At 43.9% G+C, this 18,723-nt stretch overlaps 3 protein-coding genes across 8 annotated transcripts in view; 2 read left to right on the forward strand and 1 right to left on the reverse strand.

Annotated features, from left to right (window-relative positions):
• The window catches only part of LOC126559687 (DNA topoisomerase I, mitochondrial), a 524,180-nt gene that overhangs the window by 168,343 nt on the left and 337,114 nt on the right, over nt 1-18,723 (forward strand). The window lies entirely within an intron of this gene.
• LOC126556917 (uncharacterized) overlaps nt 1-18,723 on the reverse strand; it is a 163,569-nt gene that overhangs the window by 65,249 nt on the left and 79,597 nt on the right. The gene's annotated exons all lie outside the window — the stretch shown is intronic.
• The window catches only part of LOC126556613 (neurexin-1), a 93,001-nt gene that overhangs the window by 23,745 nt on the left and 50,533 nt on the right, over nt 1-18,723 (forward strand). The window lies entirely within an intron of this gene.

Raw genomic sequence — 18,723 nt, forward strand, 5'->3', positions numbered from 1 at the left:
CTCTAAACTCTGCTATTCATCCTTCTATTTCAACTCTTTTATACACTTAACCGGTGATTATCAACAGCTTTCATAATTTCATATTATTATTTGATTAATTTGTAATTGAAAAATAGTTTTTTTGTAAACTCATTTAGGCATATAACATTGCTCACAGCGTTTTAGGGTTTGTAAACATTCAACTCTCAAATTAGCCTGAATGTATGCAATATGGCGGTCATTTATTTCGAAGCAAAGACATATCCTTTGAAATGATTCGATATATCACTTCAGGAGAGGAGGAGAGGAGAGCAGGAGAGGCAACAATAATTGCATTCAATTGTGCACGGATTGTTTGCTATATTCTAAACAAGATAAATTGTTTATACGCTGTCATGATTGTTCTTTCGCATGATTTAAATGAAACAAAGCAAACATGCGTGGACATTTGTTTAAAAGAAATCTAAAATACATATTAAGTCGTTCATAAGTTCATGAAAAAAGATAGACAGCTATATAAAGAACGTTACCATTTGTTGCAGCTAACTGAAAGGACATTTCGTCGGCGTGGAACATAAATTCTCTGAACAGTAAATTTCGCCAATCGATCAATTCGATCGGAAAATAGTGTTCCTAACCTCGAGTCGAAAGCAAAATAATGTTATGGAAGGTGGTGAACTATCAAGAAAAAAAGTTGCAACATTTAGGTTCATACAAAATTGAAAACTAAAAAATCAGGAAGTTTGGAAAGCATGCTCCGAAAGGGGGCAGCACCGCAGTAAACGATGCCCAATAAATCGTGCAGCATGCCGAAACGGGTTCCATTTGAAGTGGATTTCTTTCATCACATCTCAAACACCTGATAATATCTGCAATCAATTTTTCTCCTTCGCCTCAGTGCATGCTATCATCGATCTTACATCATCAGTATCCAAATCATTCGAACGAATCGCCCATTTTAGGGTGGCAGAAGCTGAAAGGGCTTACAGACGCTCCGCGGAGCAGATCGAACTGGCCCCCAGTTCGCTGATGAAGCCTCCATTCCAGTGGGGCTGGGAAAAGCTGTCTGTAGGATTGGACGAGGCGTGTGCTCGTTCATAGCTGAGCCAGGAGCTGAGGGATGAAAAGCCGAAAAATACCACTGATGAAGTCCCATTTCTCATGCGGTTGCTTTTTTTTTGCTACTCATCTCGGTACGCTCTGATGTGCTTTCGTTACCGTTGGCACGGCAACATATCCGTTATACGCTAGGGAAAGGGTTTTTTTTTGTTTTTGTTTTGTTTTCTTCGCTCGTCATCAAACATTGTGCTTTCAGTTCACTGCATCATAACTTTAACTTTCTTATATTTCTTCCCTCTCTTTTCGCGCATTTTCCCCATTCGATTGCTTTTTTGCTGCTATTTTCACAAAGTTGCACACATTTTCCAAAAGCTCTGGTTTTTTTTCTTCTAACAAACCGAAACGATCGTACACCGTTTCACATCGACTAACAAAAAAAGGCCGGGAAGAGATTTCATGGTCGGTGAGCAGCAGGAACAACAGCAGGGCGAGAAAGCTGAAGGGAAAATCGATAACCAATAAATCTTTCCCCACCGTTGTCGGCGTTCCCGGCAGCGTCTACCGCATCAAGGTAGAGGGCAGCAAACAGTCCCTCTGCCTTGGGCAACGTGGTACAAATAAAGCCTTCATTCATCAGCTCCAGCGTACGATACCTGGTGCAAAGGGAGGGCTACATCAACCATGCCAGGTGCTCCGGTTGCTGGATGCTCAGGTTGAAGCCGGTTATCTTTCTTTCTCACCACGAAAAAGGTTTTCCGTAGCGTTTCAAACGGCCTACCATCCGATAGTAGTAGATTCACCTTCACGCAGACGCTCCCAGTGCGCAAGAATTATGCTGCTTCTTATCGCCTTCACTTTTCATACCATACCGCAGACCGAAGAGAACAGGTTGAGAAGAATGAGAATGTATGACCGAAAATTAATCGCAATCGAATCGTAACATATCGGTCAAGGATATTTGGTATTTTGAGAATGTGTTTTGTTTTTGTCGAGTTCTTTGGAAAGTTCAGAATTAGTATAAACTGGTTTTTCTTTTCTGAGTTTAGGCTTTGCTCGGTTTAGAAAATGTCAGTTCAATATTAAGGAACAGACTGCAGTAAAGAAAGTACGGCAGCTAAACGAGACTCCGACAACCTCCTCTTACATAACAAGAGTTTGGATCGATTCGAAGAATTTTGAGAAGCATTCTATGAAAGTCTAAAACCCGATTCCTTAGCATTCGCGTAGCTCGTTGATCTTCTTATCTTACACAGGGCCTGCCACTTTTGCTGGCTCGTGTACATCCTGCAAAACATCCCGTGCGCTCAATAGCGCTCGAGCTCGAAATAGGTGCCTCTCATCGTTCCATACCTAGTCGAACGTTTTGCGCTAGCTTATGACATAACCAGCTTTTATAACGTCGTTTACCTGTCCTCTCGACTCGACATGACGGCATGAAATATCCGGGGGAGGGGAACACTCTTAATGCAACGAAAGAGGCTCTCGCTCTTTGTTAGCGAAATGTGGATATTGGGTTCATTGAAGAAATTTTATCCATCAACGACGAACGGTGAAAGGAACGGTTGTTTCCAAACCGTTGATAATGATGTATAAGGCAGTTTTCGGTTTAAACATGAAATCTGACGGATGGATGTTAGGCTTATTTTTGGTGACATTTCCGAAATTTTCCAGTTAAATATTTTACACAACACTATAAATACTATTACTCTCATATAACATTGTGGTAACATAAACTTAATTTTACAGAATATTGGATGATTTGTTCTAAGTAGAATGATAATTTAGAAATCATCAAAAAAAAACTTTACGGTGATTCCTCTTCTACGTCTTTGTCTGTACGACCTAATAGGTCACGCTGGCCATCGAAAGGCTTACTAGACTTGCTGATACCGCATAGCTGGATAATCAGATCATTCTCACTACGGGGGAACGATCCAGATGGGATTTGAGTCCCGGTTCTGCCTTTTAAAGATGCTTTCGCCACTACCACTGGATGATGTCATGGCTACGTGGCCATAAGCAGCTTCAAATCAACTAAGTCGAATAATTTTAAAGATTTTATTTTTTATTTAGCTTTGTATTTATTAAACGTTTAATTTTAAATTAACCCTTGTTTTACACTTGTCTTTAATTTATTGGAAGTGTTTTATTAAATATAACTACAGCTAAAATCATTTAAAAAGCTTAGTATGTTATCAGACGCTACAACCGCTTTGCGCGCTTGGCCTGCAGCAGCAGAATCCGGAACCACTCACGGTCCCGTGCCGTCGTCCGCCGATCGGTTATCCCGGCCTTGATGGCGGATGATTCCACGCCATTCTTCCCACCTTAATCTGGGCCTACCACGCCTCCTCTGTCCGTGTGGACGGCCTAAAAGAACTTTCTGAGATGGGAGACTTTCGGAGCCTGACGAGCCTAATTCGACGGTGAGGTCGTCATACAGTTCGTACAGCTTGTCGTTGTATTATCCTTCCACAAATACGGGTCCAACCATCCTTCTGTGCATCTTCCTTTCGAACCCGGCTAAGAGGGCTTCGTCTGTTTTGGAGAGGGTCCATGTCTCAGAGGCGTATATGAGTACTGGGACTATAAAGGTACGATACAGTCCCAGCTTCGACCGCCGCAACAGGTTTTTCGAGGAGATATGTTTCCTCAGGCTGTAGAACGACCGACTGGCTGCCAGCATTCTAGCGTGCAACTCCGTCTCTATGCTGTTTTCGGTGCTGACTTTTGACCCGAGATAGGTGAAGTTTTGGACGACTTTGAATTTGCGACCACCTATCCGTACATCACCCTCACATAGTGCCGGATTTTTAAGTAGGGTCGCTGATGATACCACCATCAATTTGGTATTTGCCTCGTTAATCTGCTATCCGAGGTTTTTTTGCCGCCTGCTCGATCTTTTGGTAGGCCTCTGTTACCTGGGAGAGCCGCAGACCAATGATGTCTATATCATCAGCGTATGCCAGGATCTGGGTTGACTTATAGAAGATGGTTCCAGAAGTTTCCCCCTCCGAGTCACGGATGGCCCTCTCTAGCGCCAAGTTGAATAGGAGACAGGCGAGCCCATCTCCCTGAAGCAGGCCTTTGGTGGTAGCAAAGGACCCTGAGAGTTTTGGCCGGGACTCCAAAAGTAAGTTTGGCCGGGATTCCAAAAACTCTCATGGCCTCGTAAAGTTTTACCTTGACTATGCTATCATATGCGGCCTTGAAATCTATGAAGAGATGGTACGTGTTCAACTGCTGTTCAGCCATTTTCTCCAAGATTTGGTAGAGGTAGATTTTCCGTTTCGGAATCCTCTTTGATAGTTTCCAACTATCTGTTCAACGAATGGGACAAACTTATCCTGAAGGATTAGGGAGAATATTTGACCCCCGTAGTTGTTGCAGTAAAACATATCTCCCTTCTTGTATATGGGATAGATGATGCCGAGATTTCAATCACAAGGCATCGATTCGCTATCCCAAAACTCAGTAACAAGGTGATGAACCTCATTTTCTAGAGAAGCACCCCCGTTTTTGACCAGTTCGGATACAATTCCGTCGGTTCCGGGTGCTTTGTTGTTCTTTAACCAACGGATAGCTTTGCGCGTGTCCTTGATGTCAGGTGTCGACGGTACATCGGGACTGTCTGCTAGTGGAGCCTCTAGCTGTTCGTTGAACTGGTCGTTAAGTAGTTCATCAAAGTACTGAACCCATTGCGAGAGGACCTCTGACTGGTTACTCACCATTTTGTTTGCGACAGCAGGTCACCTTAGGTCAATAATAAATACTTTATTGAGACAGTGATGCTCTAACGAAGATAAGTAACTTTTTATTTAATACAAACATAGTTTTAGCATACAATTTATGATCCAAAAAAATTATTCACATTCAACTATAAAAAGCATTAAAGAATAAATTTGTATCAACGTTGAAAGGTTATGTTGATAATAATTATTAGAGGAGGCCCGGTGGTATAGGCGAAAGCGGAGCCGGCCTTTACACGGCAGAACCGGGGTTCAAATCCCATCCGGACCGTCCTCCCGTAGTGAATACTGACTAACCAACTACGTGGTATCGGCAAATCAAGTAAGCCATTCCGATGGCCGGCGTGGCCAAAGAGGTCGTTAAGCCAAGGAGACGAGGAAGAAGAAGAATTGTAATCATTATAACTGATATTAGGCTTAGTAAAGCTATAGAAATTTTTTAAAACGCTTCAGAACAAATTATTGCCATGCCAAGAAATAATCAAGTAAATGAGGTATAAATTAACACTTCAAAATTTATGAAGCCTAATAAGCTGTACTTTGAGCTCTTGAAAAGACGATGTTTTTACAGGAAATTTATTTTGATTTACTTTTTTCGTAGATAAATAAAATTTTGAAGCATTAAAGGTTTTTAGAAACATGATTTGGTTACGTTTAACATCATTTTAACGTAGTTGTGCCGATTACAAGTATCGGAAGCAGAGGATTCTAAAATGGGTTCCATGGTGGTGTCATTGTTTTGTCCGCTACTATAAAAGAGTGTTCAATAAAGGTTAGCACTAACAAATTTCCAACGGAACAATACATACTAAACATGTAATCAAAAGATTCATTCCATTCTATTTATTACCATTGTAAAGTAAAAACTAGCGTGGAGGCTTACATTATTATATTACAATGAAAATAGCATCTATTTTTTTATTTCGTTACAAAATCCCCAAAATGCGCTGAATATATTGCTAAACTATTGTATGCAGTTTTGGAAACCACAATGCCACAGAAACGAATTTAATCTCGCATTCCAAATAAAATGACGTTAAAACACACACACACACACACACATTCCAGCACAAAAAGTTGCTTCGCTTTCCGGTTCCAAAGAAAAAAAAGGGGTTCAAAAATGGACCGGAATATTTTCTCTAGCGCACAGGTACTGAATGTAAACTAAACCGAAAAAGAAAATAAAACAACTCCACGTAAAACGAATACAAATAAAGCAGCGAGCATTGCACGCTGCGGCGAATGCCGCACTGCATTTGCACACTGGACGATAGCAAAACCTCAAGCACAGCATTCACATCTGACAGTGGCACGTATGCAAGTTTTTCCCAAAGTTTTATGCGGTTTTGCACGTCATCCCGGAAGAGTGCATCGCCATTAGCGATTCCGAATGTACCGGGATTTTGCGAGATTGCGCTTCTGGACTGGCCCCTTTTGTGGAGCATGGTTCACAACAACATCGGAACAGAAACCAGGAGAAGATGAGACGGAAAGAGAGAGAAAGAAAGAGAGAGAGAGAGAGAATGAGAGACAAAAAAATCAAATGGCATACCAATGTCCAATGCGCTTTTCCAAACGTACACTTTTAATACTTTTCTTAGCTGGTTCAGGGCCAGCTCTACGAAGTTGTTGAAGAGGTTTGACGTACGAAGAGACGAGTGTGCGAGCAGAACCCAAAGTGTGTTGTCGATTTGGGTAGAGAGCGATCGAAAATGAAGTGTTTGAATTTTTGGAGTATGTTCAAAAGCGACGCTCTATGACGACACCTGCACCCGATATCCTTCGATTCTCTGGTGCTCCGGTGCAAGGCGTCGGGGTTGCAGTGTGAGGAAGCACTTGAACATTGACGTGATCGAACCGGACATTTAAGCAGATGCTCTACACCTCTCAGCATTGAACAGTTCGAGACCTTGTAGAGGCCACCCGGTGTTGGCGTATGGTGTGACCCACTTGAGCGTACACGAGGAATGCATGTGGCGAATATTTTTCACATCACATGTGGCGTCGGTGAAGAAGATTGCATTCTTTCGTGTCCCTCCGGACAGCTGTGTATGTGCGTACGTTTGTACACGAGCGTGTGTATCTGTGCGTTGGGCCATGAAGTCAGACTGACTGTCTGTGGGCGATGTGGGCAAACACGTTGTGTGGCTGAAATATACAGTCCCGAACTGGCCCGGTACCACCCGGCGGACATCATTTAAACACGAACAAGTCAATTTCCATTCGCAGCTAGTTTTTGCCGGGACGAACTCATGAATAACTCACGACTAATTTATGGTGCAGCCATCAATTATCGCATCTCTTCGGACCGTGCAGTGGTGATGTACCGGGAAACTCGCGTGGAATTCAGAGCCCGGGGAGAAGGATTTGCTGTTGTTGCGATGTTGCTGTGACGGTATTTGTGTGTGCTGGTCGGAAGAATGGTTGGATTTGTTTGTGCTGGTGCCGTTTTGAAATATTTTCGCACTAAACGGTGCTGTGGCGCTTTGGGCGTTCAAGTTGGAACGGAAAAAGAGAACCAGCTTGGGTTTTCATCTTCGAATGTGTGATGGTTTTCATAGTGTGTGATAAGAGTTATCCTCAATCATTGAAAAAAACACAAAGTCTAAAACTGTGTTCTTGGAAAAAAATTTCATCAAATTATTGTATAAATTATTCAACAACAAAACCAAAGCCAAATTCATTCACACGCATGTTGAAGCTCACAGCATTCTGGTTTACTGTATTGCTTAGAGTTCTGTTTTACTTTCAGAGCTTTAAGTTAGTTATTGTGAGCAGTTTTAAAAGAGAGTTTTTAAAATCTCTCAGTTGGGTTCACAAAAATGCATTATCTGCAGTATCATAAAGTAAATAAATAAAACCATACGTCAGCCTCATTTTTCAACTTAATAATTTAGGGAAATGAGTTCTCTCGTACATGAACTACAAGTTTCCTTTTTAGGCAAGTGCTTGAACTTTCCCTCGGAAGAGTTTCTCTAATGCCTAAAACCGATTGCTTTGCCGACTGTTCTTATTTCATAGGAATGATAATTTACGCTCCTATTAACGTGCTGATTGCGTATTTGAAGTCCAGTTCCAGCTCATTCAGTCTCGCTCCTTCTCTGCCGCTAAACGGTTCCATCGTAATCGATGTTTCGAGACGTAAGAGCATAATAAAGCACGCTTCAAGAACAGCGCCCTAGGGCATCACCAACATTTACCACCCCGTAATTCATTTGCGGCCCATCCAATCGGACTGAGCAGGGAAAGATGAAAAGAAAACATATCATTTCTTGCGGGGGCTCGGGATCGGGAAGGATCACCACCACCACAGCACCGAGCAAATGTCGCTGTGTAACAGCAACAATAAGGGGAGCAGTTGTTTTGTGTTGGCACTCGTACTGTTGTGGATCCGGAGGAAGAGAATGCCGCAACTGCACATACACAACCCCGGGAAGGTTTTCGACATTGGGCTGGGCGCGCATACAAAGCACCATCGTAACGTAGTTTACTTAGACACTTCCGGTGGCACTCGAGAAATGGAAGCAAATCGAGAAATTGGATCAAATTACTGCTTGCTCGGTGCGGCTCGTTTCCCCCTTTCATTGTTCTGTTGCCATCGTTTACAAAGTTTCGAGCCCTTTCGTACGTTGGGCAACCCGAAATGAAGCTCTCCCCCATCTTTGCTGTTGGGATTGGAGTGTGTATCGATGTCAGACTAGCTGCCTGCCTCTGTGAATGTAGCGGAAGCATTTCCCGCCTAGTCAGCATGGTACGACTATCGATCTGTTCGGTCCGGCCCAGCCTGAACGATGAACTCTATGCTGTGTTCCTGAGTTGTGAACTGTTGGAGGGTGGAGCCTGAAGAGCTAGGCAAAAGATTCTTCCGAATGTCTCGGTGTGCCATGAACGCCACCCGGCTAAGTATTGCATGTCGAAAGATCGAACATTAGGATGTCGTTAGGAAAACGATACAAAAATGGGGGCCCGAAATGATTATCCTTTCGATGGTTTCCGGTTTATTTTTGTTGCAAGGTTATGAGTTTCCGTCGAATGAAAAAAAAAAATGGCTTGGATCAGTAAACATTTCCCTTCCAACCGAGAACATCGCAGCATCGAGCATTGTGCGAGGAATAATTGTTTAATTCGCAAATGATAACCTTAGCAGGGAGATGGTTGCATCATGTTCACTCGTTTCGAGGCCAAGCTGTAGCTCATTACGGCCATATCATGCTCGGGTGGTTCGCGATGCTACTCAAACCATTAAATTATCAACCCATGATGAGGTGATGATGCGTTTCTGGCAATCTCTCCTTGGAGCTTGTCGGTAATTTTAGCAATCTCATCACGGCATCCGCGCAACCGCTCGACTAGCAGCACAAAACTCCATTAAAAGTTCATTCCATGTACTTTCTCGAAAAAGCCATGTTTTCCATCGCGTGCCGTTCGCTGCCATGTCCTTCGTTGCCCGGCGCCACGCTGGTTGCAGGCTGTCGACAACTCAATCTGCCAACTGGTGGTGCTGTCGGGCGCACTCAAACACTTCCAGTGCGTTCGATAAAAAGCGAGAACGAGACCGCGACAGAGGCACACGATTGTCGTAGCGAGAATATTTACCCATCCTTCCCATCCATTTCTGCCAACGCAGAAGCAAAGTATTCTGAGTGTCATGGACGGAACGGTGGATTGCCCGGGAATATACACACACACACACACACACACACACGCTCACGCACGAAGTACGGAATTCCAAGAAGTCACAAACGGACCTAATGATAACAAGCCCCCAATGGTGGTAAAGAAGATCGCATGAAAAAAGATGCGAATATATCACTCACAGCGATAAAAATGAGCTTCCGTGCGGTTCTTTTTATTATCCCGAGCCGCAAGCCAAACCTCCCGTCGTCCCGTCGTTCCTTCGTTGGCGGTGTCCTCGAAACGCACATTTCCGTATCGCATTTGGTGCGACACAACTTCCGCCCGGATTCGCCCACACCAGACCGGTGTTCATTTGTTCTCCGCTTCCGGTCTGCTTGCTTGCCAAGCGTTTCTTGTGCTCCTGTCCTGCTCTGTGTACTATTGGAGCTGTTGCTTTCTGATGATGATCGTGTCATCTTCGGACCAGCCAGCCAGGATCTCCATTGTCCCGGGCGACATACACTGGTGGCAAATTATGAAATTATGTCATTTTATATACGCTCCTTGCCATTCGGTGGTAGTACACAACCATCCAACCACGCGAGCGTCTTATCTCCGCGTGAACCACCTTCCGTTCTATCCTCCCCCTCCCCCCCCCCCCCCTTCTCCATACCCTCGGTACCATATAACAATGGTCTTTACAGATAACGTCTGGCCCGGATGATGTGCATTGTGGAGCGTCGGCTGATGATGCTGACGGCGGTGCCACAAATGCGCTGCTGCCGCACCTTCTGCTTCAGTGCAGTCGACGTCAAAAACGCGTCGACGCAAATGATGGCGTGTGCCGTGGTGGTTGGTGCTGACATCCTGTCTATCTGTTCACGGGATTCGCGTGAGACATCTTTCGATCCGATGGAAACCGACGTGCGATAGGCCTTTTATGGTCTTTTGTTGTCGTTCTTCCGCCATTACAGCTGCCACCAGCCCCACGTGTGGGTCTAGGGAGAGAGCGTGGATTTACGATTTATATAGCACTGACAGGAAGCGCTCGGGAACAAAAGAATGGTATGTCATCCTCGACGCGTAGCTAATTCCCGATCGTACGGGAAGACCAATTTGACACGATTTATGTGACCTGTTCCGTCTGAAACATTAGAAAATTCTTAGTATAGACTAGGAAATAGTAACAATGTTTGAATACGGATTCCCTAACGCTGCTAAACTAGAGATAAAATATAAATTAACTTGCACTTCAATCATTATTTGGCCAATAATCGTTAAGGAAAGTTGTACAATGATTACAAGTCAGAATGCGTGAGGTCCGCCTAGTGTTCATTTGATTTGTTTACTTAAAACACATAGATCAGTAAATTAAAAATAGGTAAACATGTGCGGAAACGCTCTGAGTTTTCTCTGCTCGCCTTAATAATGATTCTTTGCTTCAGAAACGGTGACACGGTCAATCGCAACAGTTATCGCGACGGAAGGATTCTTTTGTCAAGGTCCCTGACTTGATAACGTTTTTCGATGAGAATTTAATCCAGTTAAATGATGAACATGCTTCAGTGCTAGAAAACTGATTTGTGCAGCAAACTGTGCAGAAAATTTATAATAATACCAGCTTAAGAATTAAGAGATTTTGGCTCACAAAAAATGCGCATACATTGTCAAAATGTTAGGAACGGGCTTAGAACGTAAAAAAATCAAATTCTGCCACGCAGGCAGTCGGTCCAGTCAAGTCTGCCAGGTTGGAGGCTGTTTGTTGTTAATAAATGTTTTGTATAAGGAGCCTCACCTCGTCTACAGGAATCTCATCCCATGGGGCCTTTTTTAAATGATCATATCCTATCCTAGCGGAAAGGTGCAATACACACTGTGTACTTCAGGTAGCATAATTGAAAATATCAATACGACAGACCTTTCCATTAGGACTCATTTATGTTTTTTGAAGAGCCTAGATCCTGTGTTGAACCCACTGGCACTGGCTAACTATCATAACATCGGCAGTTCTGTTCGATGATAGTCTGGCTGACATGAAGTTCACCTGACATTAAAACATCGAAAATTTGATCAATTGATGGTTTATACCACAAAATACGAGGGAATTTTGAACTCGGCATTTACCGCGACGATGAGAATCAATTGGTCATACCTTGTTCAATCGTTTATCGTATAAAATCATCGGTATTTAAATTCGAATCTATCATTTGATACCTACGCAAACCGTTAATTTATAAATTACAATTTTATAAACTCCTTAATAATTGTGAAAAAAAACTTCGATTAGTTTTACAGTCGAATTTGAATTTATCTCTCTTTATTAAAGCCATTTGTCAGAATCATAAGGAAAAGTTCCAAAATCAACTCAATTGGTTTTCTCGCATGCCAGAGAAGCTGGAAAACTAAACTACCATTAAAGTGAATGATAAGATAAAACCATACACGGAGCATTCCATTATTATTCCCTTCGGAAAGAAAACGAGCATAAGCATTGCGCATCCTCAAACGTCGTCGCGAACAAGGCGAACCCATTTGAAAAAAGTTCATTTCCGTTTCTTTCACAGACACCATCGGTAAAGCATTCGTAGCGGAATGGTAATTTAGCAATGCTGCCGCACTAACTTGTTTTCTTTTCTTTTATCTTTTTTTTCTTTCTCTCCCTTTAACACTCCTGGTTCCTGGTGTCTTACTGTTTTCCCCTTTTCCATTTTATTTCCATTCGATTTCGTACGCCACATTTGCCTATTCACCACACCTGCACCGATTGACACATGCACGTGCACACACACACTTAATGCGTTAGGTGGGACGTGGGGGGAATGAGCTGGAACCACCACGCACTATGCACTATACCAAAAGCATGCAGTCGCACCACCACCACCACCACCACCACACCGCCATGCACCACCGGTTCCGGCACACGCGCAAACGGCCGCCGGAATCGTTTGCCAGCCATGTCGATCCGTCCACTTTCGCCGTTGGCCTAGCACAATACATCCGTCACCGTCGCAGCTACGGCCGCCAGCAAACGGTACGGGTGTGGAAACGGAACGCACAATTTGGCGGTATCTATCCGCCGAACTACGACCTCGTGCATCACTGCCTTCGCACACCGCCGTCCGACAAGGTGACTAAGCAGTAGGATACACCCCGCTAGTTACCCTTCTATCTGATGCTCACTATCTGCCTACACTATCGCTTGCACCGCTGTCCAGATGTGTTGTATGTTTTTGAAATACTTTCGCTCGCTCGCTCGCTCTCCTTCTCTCTATCCGTGTTGGTGTTTCGGATGCATAGTTCTGGATGTCTCCATCGTATACAGCCTTAGCGTTTGTAGATATCCTTCATCTACCGCATCTGCATCTGTTTGCTGTTCATGATGTTCGTTTTCATTTCATGCCGGTATGATTCTATTAGTGTCTTGTACTTTCCTATTTGTGGGAAGCGTTAATCATTTTGTTTTTCTTTCACCGCAGCAGTGGATAAGGAATGTGAAAGTGGGCAACGTTTTGCTCTAAAAAAATTGTAAAAATACATTTCATAAAGCTAGAGAACAATAAGATACTGTAAATACTTCTAGTTAGAAAAAAATGTAAATACTTTTAATCTAATTATGGAGCTAATCCTACTTTTGTATATTAATTCTTACAAAGTTATTGCCACAAATTGTATAAAGGAATTCCAATACAAATTTCAGTCTCTATTACCCTCTCATGGCCACAACACATGCCTGTGCATCTGAGTGTGTTTGTTTGCGTCCGCCAAACAAAGCACCAGACCAAAATTCTTGAATGCCCTTGCAGGAATGCCGTGAATAGAAAGTATGCAATTCGTGCAACAAAATTTCTAGCATAACCTTCAAAGACGTCTGCTTACGTTGGCATTGTAGTTGAAGTAGAGCGCCTCCGGTACATAATTGCTTAAATGTACCCATTTTGGGACGACCTAGTTGTAAGGTTGTGCGAATACGTGCTGTAAAGAGTCATCTGAAAATGAAGACCAACGAAAAAAAAAAACTCGCTTTAAAAAAAAGCACGCCACCAGCGAGAAAAATACCTGAAGCGAAATAGCGAAATGAAACCATTTCCACACCGCTGCCCAGGCAAACGCAGCGTTGTTCAATTTCGCTCCCAAGGTCAAGAACGTAACCCTAACCAGGTCCCGAAAACGGTCCACCGAAGTCCTCGAAACGATTAGTCTTGTTAGCCAGGCAAGAGTCCGGCCAGGCGAGCGTAACGAGAAAGCATCTTGAGCAGATGCCTTGGTACAGGGAAGCATAATGCACAGGGCAAAAACAAACCCCTCCCTCCCCCCCCCTCAAGACACCCCCAGCAGCCCCAGCAAGACCTTCTCATCAGGCTCAGGGACGTTGCTTACAGTACCGGGGTGGCTCTATTTCGCAACATTAACCGCCATCCGGCCCCGGAAGCTAACGGTGCCGAACGAGTGTTGTAAGCGGTTTAAGTGTTTACATTGGCGTTCCTTTCATTTCCAAGTTCCAACGAATGCTGCTTGCTGCTGCTGGGTAAGAAATTGAGGAGTCTTGAATGGAAATATCTTGGGTGTGATATTTGTTTAACTAGCAGAGACAGGAGCTTGGTTTGGTGATGGGGAAGTTGAAGTTAGGTTAGAACATGATTTCTAAAACAAAGCTTTTAATTATAGAACACAAACGTTGGAGAACGTAAGATAAAAACCATAACTTGTGTAGTGATTTAAGAACCGATGAATATCATGTTAGTTCGTTTAATCAGAAGGAACTGTTGTTACATTAGTTGGTAGAGAATATTTTCAAATATATTCAATGCATTGTTTAATGTGTAAAAGATTTGCTAGAAAAAGAAACTGAAATGATTGACTAACCTCATTTCAAAGACTTGAATAAATCGATCAAGCAGCAACAACTTCAACCACAACCCATTCCTTTGCTAATGTGTATTTTTTTAGCACAGAACAGCACAAGACACTGACACTACAAATGGTGGTGGTGTTTCGTGCGGTAAAAGCCTGCGGTTGTGTTTCACTTGGGATCGAATTGCACTACACGCCAAGATGCAGCCGTGAAGCGCTTGGAGCAATCCATTAAGCGTACTTTGTTTTACAAAAATCAATTATCTGCAGTCATCAATTGTACCATACAGAGCGCAAGCCTCACGCTTCACGTTCGCTTACCAATTCCAATCGCAATGACACGCCAGAAGAATTGCATTCGTCAGTGCCGTTTCTGCACGCGTGTTGAACCGGTCGCCTGGAGTGTGGAACGTGGTGGGTGATGGAGGTGGTTTTTGCAAAACCACAAAAAGCAGCAGCAAATCGAAAACCACACCAGATGCCATTTTTCCCGTGCGAGAATAACATCCACCGCCGGCGGGATGTCGATGAACCGAGAGCGGCAACCAATTTTGAAAGCTAATGCAATTCCTGAACCGGCTGGACAGGCACAAAATGGCACGCGGCGTTTGCTCGTTTAGATGGCACGCGTGCATAGTGTGTAAAAATAATGCATTGCGATGGCTAAAATTGAATACGTCAAACATCGTTAGGCAAAAAAATTGATGAGGGATGGATGGATGAGCTTCAGCGCAGCGGTGACGCTAAATAGCGCTATTTTTGTGTGGGCAATCAATCGTGAATTGATTGTTATAAGTTTGATGATTGAAATGGTACCATCAGAACGAAGGGGGGCCTAGGATTCAATAAGCCGAACGAGTCGGGAAAGAGTCCTTTTCTTTACGTTTGCAGCACACTTGAATAGTTCCAAGAAATAAAGACATTTCAACAAGCGATGCGTGTCCTAGGCATGGGTTTTCACCACGATAGCGTGAAGATACTGTTTGATGCAAGCACACCCACTTTACCACTTCAATGGTAACATTCCTGTTATTGTATCGTGTTCGTGCGTGCGTGTGTGTGTGTGCGTTCGGGAAGGATGGTACGGTTCCGTCTCAAATACCAATATCCAATTTGTACGGAAATTACTGAAATCGCATCCGCAGCACTTCTCTGCCGTTGCCAGTGGACTCCGACGAAACCCAATGAACATTTCCGACGAGTTCATCTGTGTATCTGTGCTCCTCTAGTAGTACTCCACCACAACACACCCTCAGTTCTCGTTTGTTGAACCTCTGAGGAGAGCCGATGTTTCGAAGGGTAAAAACTTCATTCGTCAGCAGGATTTTGTGAACCGAACCGTCGGACAACTTTTTCGCAACTTACAATCGTTCCCACTCACTACAGTGTCATCCACCGAGATCCTTCATGTGATTGAGAGGAGTTGAAAAAAAAAAAGACCCGGCCCGTTTCTCCCCAAACGCAGTATATCCCATTTGTGCTCTGCCTTTCGCTTCTCTGGAGTGTCGTAAAAATACCACAGCTGAAATTGAAATTTGGAACTTGCGCCATCTTGCGGCACTATCCCTGCCACGTCAACGCATCGCTTTGGCCCATGGGGCCGGCTGGTGATTCCAATAAAGCTCCTGTGGTGGCTTTTGCAATCGGGACAACAGTGCATCCAGCAGTCGCTGTAGTTCCTGTGCGGAAGTAAAGCATATGTAAAGCTGACGGGTAATGTCTTGCACTCGGAGTCACGCAGCGTATCTGTGTATTGTTTTCGCTTAGGCCATCTGTAGCCCAACATCATCCAGCACCCACTGCTGGTGGCACATTCCCAGCACTACCCCCAATGCCTAATGACGATGTAGTCCAAACTGTGCCCAAACGATAAACATCGAAGCTCGTACAGTTGGGGCTCATGACTATCCACCGAACATGCCTACGGTGTCCGAACGAATCGAAACGATGTGGCAAAAGATGACTTTTATATGGAAATAAATGTTGCATCCTCCTCTGGCTATGCTGGAATCGGTGGCGTTGTCACTTATTGGACGGCTCGAAGCACGGTCTCTCTCTCTCTTCCTCTCCCTCTCTCTCTCTCTCTCTCTCTCTCTCTCTCTCTCTCTCTCTGCGTTCATGGGACATTCGTAGGAGCTAATGAACGCTCGGTTTGCTACGTCGAATGGATGTGCCGTGGGTAATTAAAATGTTCGAAGCCACCATCACGTTTCGCCTTGGACCCTTGGTTGCTGTAAGAAAAATTAGGTGGCAGGCAAAAAAAAAAAACAGCAGACATATTTATAAATAACCCGGAGGCGACGGAATGAAAATAGTACAAGCTGTTAGGGAAATTGCAATTCCAAAATTATTCCTCCCACACGACCACCTCCGTAGCAGTAGACGTAGCACACGTGTATACACAGCCGCATACGCACGGACTAGAAAATCGCCCTATATATACACTATTTGCTGGTGGGTACCGGGGCAACAGCAAATGGTCGGTAACGAAAGTTGGTTTTGGTGGTAGCCATCTGGTCGCGGTTACTAGAGGTGACCGTCTTCCGGCTCTCATCCCGAGCAGAGGTAGACTTTATGATGCTGGACGCTGGTAATGACTTGATGCATGAAAAGCTCAACGAAACAAAAAAAAAACAAACAAACGCTTTATTGCTCCTACGTTCATCAGCAGACGCTAGTACAATAACACGTGACGATCAAGGTGACTGTATGCTGAGTGCCAGCAGGAACCCTGGCATAATAAAAACTAAGCGTTCGACACGGTCGTGACCATCGTACACTTTGACACTTTTTCCAAAACAACCGAATTGTCTTCAGCTGCTGCTGCTACAAGCGCATCGCCAACGTGTCCAACGTGTGGTTTGTGTCTAGTTGACTAGCACAGGTACCGGATTACCTTTGGGGAGCACAAGGCATCACAACTCTATATGCAACGAAAAAATACGATGCTCATAACAAAGAAAGGCTGTACCTTCTTTGCTGCTAGTCCGCTTAAGCTCTAGGCGGCCGATGAAATGAAAAAGCCACCGCAACTAGGGACGAGGACGCTCCCCTCAAAGAACAGAATTGGAAATTCAATTACTTTCACTGTGGTGCGCTTTGTTTCTTGCTAAATAATGATAACGCAAAAAAAAACATAACTGCTCCACTAGGAGCCAGAAGCTGTTCGGAAATCGTCACATCACCTGCCGTAAGCAACCGGAATGTTTCTCCGGAAGTGCGCGATCGATTACGGTGGACATCCGAAGAGCCCTTGTTTAATAATAGATTTGCTATCGGCACTGTCTCCCAGTGGAGTACAATTTGTGACTGTATGTGTGTGTGTGTGTGTGTTCCCTTGTTTTTAGTTCTTTGTAGAACTGACCCCATTGAGCGAGAGTACCGATGCGCTTCGAAAATTGTCGCCCGCGAATCTATGGATCTGTTGCCGACTGGATTGTTGTTGAAGAAGCAATTAAAATGGCTTGTCCAATTCAGCTGTAGATTAAGCGCGAAAAGAGGCAAAAACACGAATGGAAAATTGTTGATTGTTGGAAACTGCCAATCGATAACAGAATGGCCGCTGCTCGAAACGTTTCCCGACATGCAACGTTTCCACTAGATGATGGCAGGTACACTTTGCAGCTTAAGTAAAAGTTACGCTCACAAGTTTAAAAGTGAACGGCTATAAACTTAAATCCTTGCCAGTAATTGTAAGCTGCTTACTGCTTGGATCTCAAGATCCTGAAGAAGAACGGAAGTAAAACAAACGTTTAGATGATACGGTGGTGAATGTTTGTACTTCCCTGTACACTATCAACACCTTCTCGTATCGATTGCTTTTTGTGAAGAGTTTTTTTTTTAAATACGTTCTTTCCGGTTGCTCCCCTCCGGCGCCTACCACCTGGTTTTCTGTGAACATCCGTAAAGCTACAAAACTTTCTTCATAAAGATTGCTAACAACTACGATCACCTCAGGCCGCTTTCGTACTGTTGGTCGTTCGATGCTATACCGATGAATTTCTTTCAGTCATCTTTTTTTTTACCCCTTATGTTATCGCTCTAACGGTTTTTCGTAAAAGATAGGAAAGTAAAACCGGGTCGCGATTGCCGGACAAGAGCACAGAAAAACGAGTGAAACAGATTAAAAAAGTTTACGTTTAGCATCCGTTTCGTTTTTGCGTTTGCCGGTGGTAAACGTTTTTTTTTTATTTTTTGCACTCCAGGCTGTCCTATTTGGGAATCTCTGAATCTCGGCATCTGGCCGAGTAGTGAGTCCTTGGGAAAGTTTAGTGTAAAGAAATGAGTTGGAACACGAAGGAAGAATGTCCTTTTTTTCGCGGAAATACGGAAGCTGGTTCGTCGGGTTCGGCACGACTGATTGTGGTGAATCCAGCGATCGTCTTACCCGTAGCTCATCGGTAGGTTGATGAGAAAAAGTTAATCCGCGACATATGTTTCTAATGGTAACACATAAAAGACCAGAAAG

Source organism: Anopheles maculipalpis, chromosome 2RL (genome assembly GCF_943734695.1).
Source record: "Anopheles maculipalpis chromosome 2RL, idAnoMacuDA_375_x, whole genome shotgun sequence".
In the NCBI taxonomy this organism is placed as follows: domain Eukaryota; kingdom Metazoa; phylum Arthropoda; class Insecta; order Diptera; family Culicidae; genus Anopheles; species Anopheles maculipalpis.